Source organism: Papio anubis, chromosome 9 (assembly GCF_008728515.1).
Source record: "Papio anubis isolate 15944 chromosome 9, Panubis1.0, whole genome shotgun sequence".
In the NCBI taxonomy this organism is placed as follows: Eukaryota; Metazoa; Chordata; class Mammalia; order Primates; family Cercopithecidae; genus Papio; species Papio anubis.
The window spans coordinates 63,762,820-63,776,119 of NC_044984.1; the positions used below are offsets into that span (position 1 = coordinate 63,762,820).

At 43.5% G+C, this 13,300-nt stretch overlaps 1 long non-coding RNA gene across 1 annotated transcript; it reads right to left on the minus strand.

Annotated features, from left to right (window-relative positions):
- Positions 1–9,307: 9,307 nt before the first annotated feature.
- Positions 9,308–12,769, minus strand: LOC108581225. The gene is made up of 2 exons (XR_001893150.3): positions 12,576–12,769; positions 9,308–9,618 (listed from the first exon to the last, which is right to left on the minus strand). It is a non-coding gene; the product is annotated as an uncharacterized LOC108581225 (long non-coding RNA).
- Between the last annotated feature and the right edge of the window lie 531 nt (positions 12,770–13,300).

Genomic DNA, 13,300 nt, shown 5'->3' on the forward strand with positions numbered 1-13,300 from the left:
ACTACAGTGCAAAATGTAAAAAGTTCTCTAATAGAGAATGTGCAAAAAGATATGGAATCAGAAAATTACCATGAGAAAGACGTCCTTTTGCATGAACCATTTCTTAGCCCATTAGTCTCTACAGACTTTGATGGTCATAGAGTAACTGACAGTCCCAGAAGCAAAACATACCACCCGGGAACAACCCAATGAGAACGGTCATCCAGCATCCTTAACCCATCAAATATGTTTGCGCCATGTCCCCATCTGCCCATTCCGCCCGTCCAAAAGAGCCTCTGTTGCCTGAAGTTGAAACCCAGCGAAAAGTGATCGTTCCCACTGCCAACTCCGTGTGCTCCAACAAGAGGTTCTTCTTAGTTGGATGAATGGATGTGTAGAGAGGCAAGAGGCCAGGACTTATGGGCTTAAGAATGTGTAAGATTTATTGGAGCTGCTGGTTAGAACACTGCTGTTTTCGTGAACTGGACCAAAATGCTCTCACACCAACCTTTCACCAGTAAAATAAATAGCCTCAGGTGTCCATCGACCTAAGGGGACCTGCTAGTAGTTGATATAATTGCCAAACCACTCACTGGGAACTTGACAGATGAGTCCTTTAGCTTTCAAACCAGGGTGAGACTTTGCACCGAAAAAGGAGACTAATGCTTTTTACAGAGAAATAGAAATTCCCATTTTCTTAATCTTTCAGATATTTGACAAATATTTATTGAGTGCCTACTATGTAACAGACACTGTTCCTGGAGATTGCAATATATCAATGAGCAAAAGAAAGATGTATACCCTCATCGACCTTATACTCTAGTGTAAGGAGATTAGTGATTAATGATAGACCTACTAACTAGGTAAATAATGTATATGCTAGGAGGCTATAAAGTGTTATGGAAAAAAGAAAAAAGTAGAGCAGAATAAGGGGAATTGAAAGCATGAAGAACTCGTTGCAGAATTATCGGGGTAGGACTTATTGAGAAGATGATTTTTGAGCAAAACCTTGAAGGTGTTGAGAGGATTACCTGGGTGTTCATATGGGGAAAGAGTATACGAGACAAAAGAAACAGCAAGACAGGACTATGCCTTGTATGTTAAGGCTACTAAGGTGGCTAGAGCAGAGGGAGGTAGGGGAGACCAGGAAGATGGAAGAAATAAGAAGGACCTGATCCTTTGTGGGCTTGCAGGCCATTGTAGGGACTTCTACTTTTTACATTGTAGGACCTTTACTCTTAATGAGATGGGACTGTATTAACGAGTTTTGAGCAGAGGAGTGACATGTTTTGTCTTATATTATAAGCAGATCGCTATGACTCCTGTGTTGTGAGTTGACTTTACTCTTGCTAACACAAGAGTGGAAATAGGAAAACCAGATAGGATTCAATTGCAGTGATCAAGACGAGAGATGATGCTGGCTTGGACCAGGTTACAAATAGCAGAAGTGGTGAGAAGTAGTTAGATTTTGAGAGTAGAAGTAGGTGGAGTTGCTATGGATTGGATGTAGTGTGTGAGAAAAACAATTTAAAAGGATGATTCAGATGACTATGTATACCACGATGGAGAAGGCTACAGGTGAGGCAGGTTGTTGGATCTACAAGTCTGGAAGTCAGGGAGAAAGTCTGGATGGAAATTATATGAGAGTTGTTGGTATACAGATGGTATTTAAAGCTAAAGGCTGGATGAGATTGCCAGGAAAGTGAGTGTGGATAGAGAAGGACTCAGACCAAGGACTGAGCCTCTGAGTTTTCCAACATTAAGGAGTTGGGAAAAGAGGAATCAGCAGAGGAGACTAAGATGGAGTGGTCAGTGAGGTAGGAAGAAAACTTAAATGCTAAATTCTGGAAACCAAGTGAAGAAAGTATGCCACGGAGGAGGTAGAAATCGATAGTGTCAAATGCCGCTGAGAAGTAAAAAAAGTTGAGGACTGAGGATTGACCATTGGATTTAGCAACATGGAGATCATTGGTGATTTTGCCAACAAAAGTTTTGTTGGAGTGGTGGGGGAATATCCAGATTGAAATAGATTTACAAGTGAATGGGTGCATTTTATTATATATAGATATCATACCTCAACTGATTTAAAAACACAAAAAGATGGGAGGGTTGACATAGGATAACCCAAACCTGGAAATAACACAAATGTCCATCAGCATTGGAATGGACTTTAGGAGTCATGGCATATTCATTCCATGGAATATTACAGACTAAGCAGGAGTCAGCAAACTAGAGCCTGAAAGTCCAATCCAACACTGGAACTGTTTTCATAAAGCTTTACTGGCACTCAGCCATGACCATTTGTTAAAGTATTGTCTTTGGGTGCTTTCATGGGCTACAGCAGCAGAATTGAGTAGTTGTGATAGACTTTATGGCCTACAAAGCCTAAAGTATTTATTTTCTGGTCTTTACAGAAAAAGTTTGCCAATCCTGGTCCAGAGCAATCAGAATGAGTGAACCATTGCTATTTATAGCAACATGGATTAATTTCCCAAATATAATGTTGAGGGGACAAAGCAAGATACAAGAGTACACACTGTATGATTTTATGCGTATGAAGTTCAAAAACAGGAAAACTCAACTATAACAGGAAAAGTATTCTAGCATTCTAGGTGCTAGAAGTTAAAATAGTGGTTACTTTGGGATGAGTGACTGGGAGGGGTTAGGAGGTGAGCTTTTGGGGTGCTGATAAGATTCTATTTCTTGATATGGGTGCTGGTTGGCAGGAGTGTTCAGTTTATGAAGATTGAGTGCTTAGGATTATGTGCACATGTCTAAAATAAAGTTTACTAAAAATTAAAAATAGTAAGAGAAGAACTGGGTTATAGCAATTCTTTCATGAAGTTTTGCTGTAAAGCGGAGGAAAAAATGAAGAGTAGTTCACAGGGGAGGCAGGGTTTTTTCAAAGCTATAAAAGGTTTTTTTTTTTTTCCTTTTTTGAGGTGGAGTCTCGCTTTGTCGCCCAGGCTGGAGTGCAGTGGCGCGATCTTGGCTCCCTGCAAGCTCTGCCTCCCGGGGTTCATGCCATTCTCCTGCCTCAGCCTCCTGAATAGCTGGGACTACAGGCGCCCGCCACAATGCCTGGGTAATTTTTTGTATTTTTAGTAGAGACGGGGTTTCACCGTGTTAGCCAGGATGGTCTCAATCTCCTGACCTCGTGATCCTCCCGCCTCGGCCTCCCAAAGTGCTAGGATTACAGGTGTGAGCCACCATGCCCGGTCAAAAGGTTTTTTTAAGCAGGGAAAAATAATAGCATGTTTATATGTCGATGGGAGGAGGAAATTGAAGGTTTAGAAAAGGAAGGGGAGAGTGCTGGAGTGATGTCCGTGAGCAGGTGAGAGGGGATGCATTCTGGTGCACAGGGGAAGGGACTGACTTTGGACAGGAGTGCAGGAAGTTCATCTATGCTACCAGCACATTTTGGTTAAGTGAAGGCACCTACAATCTGGTGCCTACCTTTATGCCTTGTAAAAAATAATTCTGGGTTACCAAGTAACCCCTTTATGATCTTCCCAAAGCATTTCCCTATTTGCCACTTCATGAATAATAATTTCACTAATAGTGAACACTTTACAGGTGCATTCACAGAGATCTCACTCAATACTTGTCTTCTAATGAATGCAACACATTTTCTGTCTCTTTAGTGAGATGGCACAGAGCAGCTCAGAGTACGTAAAGTGATAGTCTACAGTCTCTGTAACCAATCCAGGGCTGTGACCAAGGTCTCTGTATTAGTTTGCCAGGACTGACATAATAAAGTGGCGTAAACAACAGAAATGTGTTGTCTTACAGTTCTGGAAGGTAGAGTCTTGAGATCAAGGTGCTGGCAGAATTGGTGCTTTCTGAGGGCTGTGAGGGAGAATCTCTTCTGTGCTCCTCTCCTGATATCTGCTGGTTTGCTGGCAACATTTGGTGCTCCTTGCTTCGTAGGTGCATCACTCCGATCTTTCTTTTCATATTCACGTGGTGTTCTCCCTGTGCCCAGGACTGTTTGTGTCCAAATTTCCCCTCTTTATAAAGACACTTGCCGTATTGAAATAACGGCCGTCCTCTTCTAGTATGACCTCATCTTAACTAATCACATATGCAAACTCATCACATCTATTTCCAAATACAGTCACACTCTGAGGGACTTGGAGTTAAGATTTCAACATGTTAATTGGGGTGGGGTAGGGGAGGACACAATTCAACCCACAAAAGTCTCCTAATGCCACATTTAGTGTCAGGCTTAATGACAGTAGATTAGGCAACTGCAGACCAGGTAGAGTTTGAGGATCAATGGCATCGAAAAGGTCTTTCTTATGCATCACTCTGCTTGGCAGTCCTATCATTTGAACATGTTTTCTTTGATGTAACTCTGATGTGACTCTTTTGATCTGTTTAAAGAAGCAGAATCTTGAAAGCCAGGCGCAGTTGCATGTGCCTGTAGTCCCTGTTACACACAGGTACAGGAGGCTGAGGCAGGAGGATTGTTTAAACTCAAGGGTTCAAGGCCAGCCTGGGCAACACAGCAAGCCCTTGTCTCTAAAAATTTTTTAAAAATAAATAATAAATACATTTCCAAAAAGAAAACAGAACTTGAAGAATAGGAGTGAAGATAGGAAAGGCGAAGACTAAAGAGATTTGCGGGGCAAAGTGTTCCTCTCAGGAAGCCTTTCACCTTGTTTGGCCCATAATCACATGCATTGAATTCATGTTTGTCTTTTATAACATAAAAACAGCTTCCCTAGGCTTCACCCCTGAGATTCTGATTCTGCAGCCCTGGGGCCCAGGAACCTGCATTTTAGCATGCTTTCAGGTGATTCGGGTGTCACACTAACAAAGATTTCTCTAGGGAGCCAGTGGTTCATGGTGTGGGGAAATTGAAGCAATAAGACTCGGGTTAAGGCAAGACTGGGCCTTGCCATCCAGACAGAAGGGACAGAACCCATAAGGTCAGAGCTGCAAGGGCCTGCAGTGACTGTCAAGGTCACCTCCTTACTTTCCAGATGAGAAAACAGAGTCCAGAGATGGTGAAGCCAGGGCGTTGTGAACGCTGAAGAGCAGAGGAGAAAAACAGGATTTAAATATAACAAGAAGATTACAATGGATCAAATGAAAAGAGAGAAGAGATATGTGAAAAGCTATCTCTTAAGCCAGTGTCTAGACCAGATAATGTCTCTGTTCTCCTTATCAGGTCACAGACATTGCCATGCTTCAAGGGTGGACCACTTCCATGCTTATGAGACAAGCCCAAGTTCCTGAAGCAAGTACTTGCTCACAAAGAAGCTGGTTATTTGTTGGGTTTAACTGCTTCTCAGGGTACTGCACTATCCTTAGCATGCCAAGATTAAATAAGAATCTCAAGAAAACATTTTTGGCATGCAAAGATAAAATAAGAAACCAAGAGAAACACTTTGCATGATGATCTTCAATTAACTATGATTCTTCCATAGACTTCCTGACAACATTCTTAGTATAAGCATCTGTATCTGCGCCGTTCTTTGCTTTGCTGTCACCTTTCTCACCCCATTTAGTGTGCACAGTAACCCTGTAACAGGTATTACCCTCAATGGGCGGATATTTTAAAGGTGAAAATCTGATCATGCCCTTTCCCAGCTTACAATCATTCAGTGATTCCTTACTGTTTATCCATTGGCTTGGGAAATATGTTCCAAGTTAACAAACTAAAAAGGAAAAAAAGGCAATTCGTACAACGGTGTACATAGTACCTTTATTCACAGTATTATAAATTTGGGGCCGGGCACACTGGCTCACGCCTGTAATCCCAGCAGTTTGGGAGGCTAAGGCAGGTGGATCACTTGAAGTCAGGAGTTCGAGATCGGCCTGGCCAACATGGTGAAACCCCATCTCTACTAAAAATACAAAAATTAACCGGGTGTGGTGGCACGTGCCTGTAGTCCCAGCTACATGGGAGGCTGAAGCAGGAGAATTGCTTGAATCCAGGAGGCACAGGTTGCAGTGAGCCGAGATCACACCATGCACTCCAGCCTGGGCGACAGAGTGAGACTCTGTCTCAATAAAATAAAATTTTTTAAAAATGGAAATAACACAAAACCCAATAATAGAGGGCAGGACTAAGAAAATCCTGCTCTATGAATACACTGGAATACTCTGAACCTACTTTAAATAATAAGAATCTGGTCTACACTGTCGCATGAGTGTGTGTCTAAATGTATGTCTAATGGTGGTTTAATTGTGAAATCAACCTAACCAACTGGCTAATGAACAGCCTGATTTCAACTCTGTCAAAATGGACACGCTGACAAAGACTAGATGATACCAACAGGGGGCAAAGTATTTGATATTGTATGTGAATCAGATCTTCTGTCTACGTGTGACAAAAGATTTAAATGGAGAAGATAATGCCTTTGGAGTTTTCTTCTGGGGGCACTCACATAGGATTTTATACTGAGATTAAAACCGTAAGACCTTGGTACAATAAGAATGGGCTGCGGACATGATGGCAGTTTTATGTGGAGATGTCAGTGTTTAGGTCAAGTCCGAATGGAGGCATGGCGGGCGGACTACAGCTGACTTCGTGGACCCATTGCTCACATGCACGCTTGGCCTGCAGGCACCTCAGCTACTGCTACCACAGCAGTTCAAGGCTAGTAAGAAGTCACAGAGCAGGAAAAGAACTGCCCTATTAACTGCAAGAGAAAAACTGGTCAGACTTGATCAAGCAGAACATGAGTGGTGATGTCAAGCTGACCTTATGTATGGTTTCAAAGAGGCTCCAGGAACAGTTCACCCTGTTCTCTCTTTGTTGGTGTTTTTTGTGGTTCAAGTCATAAAAGCATGGTGCTGAAGGCTCACTATTAATGCACACAAATGACTGAAGTACCTGACTGCATGCAGTATCTATTCAAGTGTGTTTATTAGGTCTCTTCCAGTTCCCTTTGTAGACTTTTTCCCCCACCACATACACCTAAATCTAAGAGTATTAACCTCTTGTCCCTTTCTGTGAACAATGTTATCATGAATCCAGTCCTCTTTAGGTTTACTGTTTCACTGTGTGCAGTGGAGGAATAAGTTGAACAGTTAGGAAAGATGTTGCCCTTCTAGATTCTGTGGGTTTTCTGCCTTTGTAATCTGGAATCTCAACTTGGCTTATGCTGGCTTGATTTAAAAACAAAAACAAAAACAAAAACAAAAAACTGGCTCCTGTATCCCAAACTCACATGAGCCTGATCTGTATGAGAAAATCAGTTTAATCATTTATTATGAGAAATGTAACAGCCAAGAGCCAAGATATTTATGTTGGCCAGTTTGTGAGTTCCCTTCCCATGAAGAAAGCCCAAAGATGAGAAGGTCGTTGCTGTGTGAGCTTATGTTATTCGTATGAGGAAGGGGTCTAAGAGATGTTTATTTACAAATTGATCTGCCTAAAATTCTCTGATTCCCTTTCAATGTCTACTCCTCTAAAGGCCCGGCTCCCAGCCACCTGATCTGCAAAACTTCTCTTACCCCTGAGCTCTTGGGAAAAAGTAATCATTAATCCTGCCAGGCTACCATAACTTTTGTACCTCTATTATAGCACCTATCACATTGTGTTCCAGTAGTTATTGATGTACCTGTCACCTGTCTCCCCTCCTATATCAGTAATTAGGGCAGAGACTCTCATCCACTTTTGTTTCTCTAATATCTAGTACATAACAAGTGCTTGGGACAGAGTTGCTAAATGAATGACTGAATGACTGAATGAATAAATGAATGAGATTAAGATCTCATATCTCCATCTACTCAGGCTGGAGCGCAATGGCACAAACACAGCTCACTGCAGCCTCAACCTCCCAAGTCTCAGGTGACCCTCCCACCTCAGCCTCCTGAGTAGCTGAAACTACAGGCACATGACACCATGCCCAGCTAATTTTTGTATTTTTAGTAGAGACAGGGGTTTGCCTTGTTGCCCAGGCTATTCTCGAACTCGTGGGCTCAAGTGATCCATGCACCTTGGCCTCCCAAAGTGCTGGGATTACAGGCATGAGCCACCGTGCCTGGCCCCTAAAGGCCTTTTATAAATCAGGTTTTATTAAGTGGATGTAGATAGGTATTAAGAGTAATTGGTAGGGGGTGGGAGGGGACAGGAGGGAAAGAGAGAAAGAGAATCCTGTCCCCTAACCGTGACAGACCTGCCTTAACATTGTACTATGGGGAACCCATAAAAGCCAGTTGTAGGTAACACCAATGCTTCATGTTTTCACCCAGAATTATCTGCCTGTCTGCTTCCTCTCTATTATTCCCTAGCCTTATCTTAGGCCCTGACTTACATATGCCTTGAACTGCCTCCTTATTTTGGTGAACAATTTGATCTCCTCTTCAAGCATATTGATTTGGGTTCTTCTAACTCACCTTTTCCCCATCCTCTCTACTGTCTTCTGCTAATCCTCAGGGTGCTTTAGAGCCCTAGTTTGTAAAGGACCAACAGCATGAGCCTCCTCTCTGAACTTTTTAGAAATGTACAATTGGCCAGGTGCGGTGGCTCACACCTGTAATCCCAGCACTTTGGGAGGCCAAGGCAGTGGATCACTTGAGGTCAGGAGTATGAGACCAGCCTGGCCAACATGGTGAAACCCTGTCTCTACTAAAAAAACACAAAAATTAGTTGAGTGTGGTGGCACGTGCCTAAAGTCCCAGATACTTGGAGGCTGAAGCAGGAGAATTGCTTGAATCCGGGAGGCAGAGTTTGCAGTAAGATGAGATGACCACTGCACTCCAGCCTGAGTGACAGAGCGAGACTCTGTCTTAAATAAATAAGTAAATAAAAAGGCCGAGCGCGGTGGCTCATGCCTGTAATTGCAGCACTTTGGGAGGCCGAGGTGGGTGGATCACTTGAAGTCAAGAGTTCAAGACCAACCTGGCCGACATAGTGAAACCCCATCTCTACTAACAATACAAAAAAAAAAAAATTAGCCAGGTATGGTAGCACACACCTGTAGTCCCAGCTACTTGGGAGGCTGAGGCAGGAGAATTACTTGAACCTGGGAGGTAGAGGTTGTGGTGAGCCGAGATCACACCACTGCACTCCAGCCTGGGCAACAGAGCAAGAGTCCATCTCAAAAAAATAAAAAGAAAACAAAGAAAGAAAAAAGACATGTACAACGAACTAAGGGTAGGTCCCAAAACTACTGAGTCAGAATCTGCATTCTCACAAGAACCCTAAGTGTTCTGTCTGCAAGTAAAGTGGAAGAAGCTCTGCTTTATCTTTAATGATGACCACTGCTCCTGGTTTATGATTTTCTTCTCAACCTTGTCTCCTGTTGTTCTCAACACGTCAACATCCATTGTATTAGTTATCTATGACTACATAGCAAATCACTCCACCTTAGCAGCTTAAAACAACAAACATATATTATCTCACAGTTTCTGTGAGTCAAGAATCTGGGCAACACTTATCTGGATCCTCTGGCTCAGAGTCTCTCACAATACTGCAGTTGAGTGTTGACTGAGGTAGCCGTCATCTAAGGCTCTGCTGGGGAGGATCTGCTTCCAAGCTCACTCATGTGGCTGTTGGCAGGCTCGGGTCCTCATGGGTTGTTGGACTGAGGGCTCAGTTCCACCCTGGATGTTGGCCAGAGGCCTCCCTCAGTTCCTTGCCTGATTGGTCTCTCCACTGGGCAGTTCACGACATAGCAGCTGGCGTCATTCAAGCAAACGAAAGCAAAAGCAAAAGAAAGCAAACAAGGCGAAAGCCAGAGTATCTTTGTAACCTAATCTCAGAAGCGAGAGCCCACCATTTTTGCCACATTTTATTTGCTAGAAGTGAGCTGGCTGGGCCAGGTGGCTCACCCCTGTAATCTCAGCACTTTGGGAGGCCCAGGCAGGCAAATCACGAGGTCAGGAGTTCAAGACCAGCCTAGGCAACATGGTGAAACCCCATCTCAACTAAAAATACAAAAAATTAGCCAGGCCTGGTGGTGGGCGCCTGTAATCCCAGCTACTCAGGAGGCTGAGACAGGAGAATCATCTGAACTCAGAAGGCAGAAGTTGCAGTGAGCTGAGATCACGCCACTGTACTCAAACCTGGGTGACAATGTGAGACTCCATCTCAAAAAAAAAAAAAAAAAAAGAAGTGTCACTAGACCTATACTCAATGGGGTAGGTGATTACACAAGGGTGGGACTAACAGGAGGTGGGGGTCACTAGGGGCTCTCTTACACGTTGCCTACCAAATCCATGTTGAGGAACTTGGCTGACTAGTTTCTACTTCAGTTACACACTTGCATGGCCATACCTGGGACCTCAACACCACTGGAATTTTATATTCTCCAAACTGTCACCCTCTGTGCTTGTTATATTGACCACAACTTATCACCCTCTCTACTTGTCTCACCTCTTCACTCTTATTGGACCATCCTTCAGAGCAAACATGACTATGTACCCTTTTTGGCCTTTCTTGTTATAGTTTGTTAATGCCATTCCTGTCTTATTCAAAGCTCCACAGAGACAGCTTCCTGTGGTTGGCTAGTTACATATGGGTGTACTAAAGAACTAGAGGCATTCACACTCCACACTCACTTATTTGATTTGTGGGGTTGTCACTTTCCCTTCCTTCACGTCAGGGAAAATCCAGCATTCTCGGGCTTTTTTCCTACTCCCAGGTTGATGGGCATGCTTGAAGAAAATCACGCCATTATGCAGGTGCGGTTCACTATCCATGTGTGCCACCATCACCACGGCACCACCTCTCTTCAGGAATGCATCCCTACAGAATGTATCCAGCGGCATTTCCAGAGCTTTCTCACTTGCCTCAAGTCCCCAAACGCACCTTTACTTTTCTGGGTCCAGTCTTATGTTTCCTCTTGTGGAAGGCCATTCCCCGCTTTGCTAGCTCCACTTTAAGAATGTCCTCATCTCTCCACTCATTATGGTTTGTCCCTCTGGTCTCAGAGGAAGAGGTGCTGATCGTCCTCTCTGGATCTGAATGCTCCACGTGTCCTTATGTCGTATCTTATCCCACTTCCTCTTTGACTTTGTTCCATCAGTTCCTCTCCTTCTCTCCCTGCTGCCTCTTTCTTTCAACTTGCAAATAAGCCCACAGTAAAACCAATCTCCACTAGTAACCTTTTTTTTTTTTTTTTTTTTTTTTCAGAGATGGAGTCTCCCTCTGTCATCTAGGCTGGAGTGCAGTGGCGCGATCTCGGCTCGCTGCAAGCTCCGCCTCCTGGGTTCCCGCCATTTTCCTGCCTCAGGCTGCTGAGTAGCTGGGACTACAGGTGCACACCACCACACCTGGCTAATTTTTTGTATTTTTAGTAGAGGCGGGGTTTCACCGTGTTAACCAGGATGGTTTCAATCTCCCGACCTCATGATCCACCCACCTCGGCCTCACAAAGTGCTGGGATTACAGGTGTGAGCCACTGCAACCTATATAAGTAACTATTTCATCACTTTCTTTCTGCCACTAAGTTTATTTGTAACTTTATTATAATCTCCAAACATATAGAAAAGTAGAATACCATAATAGATTCCAATATATATGCACCTAGTTTTTTTTTGTTTTTTTTTTGTTGTTGTTGAGACGGAGTCTCGCTCTGTCGCCCAGGCTAGAGTGCAGTGGCCGGATCTCAGCTCACTGCAAGCTCCGCCTCCCGGGTTTACGCCATTCTCCTGCCTCAGCCTCCCGAGTAGCTGGGATTACAGGTGCCTGTCACCTCACCCGGCTAGTTTTTTGTATTTTTTAGTAGAGACGGGGTTTCACCGGGTTAGCCAGGATGGTCTCGATCTCCTGACCTTGTGATCCACCCGTCTCGGCCTCCCAAAGTGCTGGGATTACAGGCTTGAGCCACCGCGCCCGGCCTGCACCTAGTTTTAACAATTGGTCATATTTGCTTCATCTTTCTTTTTCTGAAGCATTTTTAAATTAAATTCTAGACATCATGGTATAATGTCATGATTTATTTAGTACCCCTAAATAGAATGCATCTCTAAGAAAATCATTATCACAACTAACAAAATTAATAACAATAAGGTCTTATATTTTATAACATATCATATTAAAATTTTCCCAATGGTCTCAAAAAATGTCTTTTGCAGCTTATTTTTTTGAAGCAAGTTTCAATGAAAGACCACGCATTGCACAGGTTGCCGTCTTGCTTAATTCTCCATTAATTTCAACAGTGCCCTCCCCTCTTTTTTTATGTCATTGAATTGTTGAACAGATTGTCCCATTGGCCCTATTCAGTGTGCCTTCTGGATTTGTCTGATTGTTTGTGTTTTTTGGTGTCATTTTGCATGTTTGCCTAATCCCTGTATTTCCTGTACGCTGAAGGTGAGATAGAAAGGCTGATTTCAATTCAAGTTAAACATTTGGTCAGAAATATTAATAGCCGGTGCCTTCAACTTTATATTGCATACATTTTAGGCACATTACTCATGAGAAGCTAGGACCACAGGTGTATGCCACCACTCCGGGCTAATTTTTTTTATTTTTTGTAGAAATGGGGTCTCGCCATGCCTCCCAGGCTGGTCTCAAACTCCCAGGCTCAAAGAGATCCTCCCACCTTGGCATCCCGAAATGCTGGGATTACATGTGTGAGCCACCATGCCCAGCCACATTTCCCTTTTGTAAAAATAATTATGATAGTAATTACCTTGTCTTTCTGTTTGTTTTGTTTTCTATGTACTTGTCTCAGTTGATCATTTCCTCTCCCAGAGCTGTAAAATTTCTCTGTATATTCTGTGGTTAATACATCAGGTAATCTGTCAGTTTCACAGTTTGGGTTTTTTTCCCATCTTTAAAAAACAGCCTTTTTGAGGCCTCTATTGTCCTATTCCTATCTGTGACTGGCTGCTCTTTAGGCCTGCCGCACTGCAGGCTACCTGGGACTTCTGGCCATTCCCTTCTCCTCTCTCCTGCATAAGATTCTTTTGCTTGGATTCCGTGTATGCCCCATTTCTTGGTTTCTTCCATTGTTTTGATGGAACACTTTGTCCAATAGCAACCTTAGAAGGGGTGCCCCAGACCAGACGCCGTGGCTCATACCTGTAATCCCAGCACTTTGGGTGGCCGAGGCGGGCAGATCATTTGAGGTCAAGAGTTTGAGACTAGCCTGGCCAACATGATGAAACCCTGTCTTTACTAAAAATACAAAAAATTAGCCAGGCATGGTGGCGGGAGCCTGTAATCCCAACTACTTAGAGGCTGAGACGGGAGAATTCCTTGAACCCAGGAGGTGGAGGTTGCAGTGAGCAGAGACCGTGCCACTGCACTGCAGCCTGTGTGACAGGGTAAGACTCTGTGTCAAAAAAAAAAAAAAAGAGGGTGCCTGGAAGTAAATGTTTTGAGACCTTGAGAGACTGCGTATCTGAAATGTCT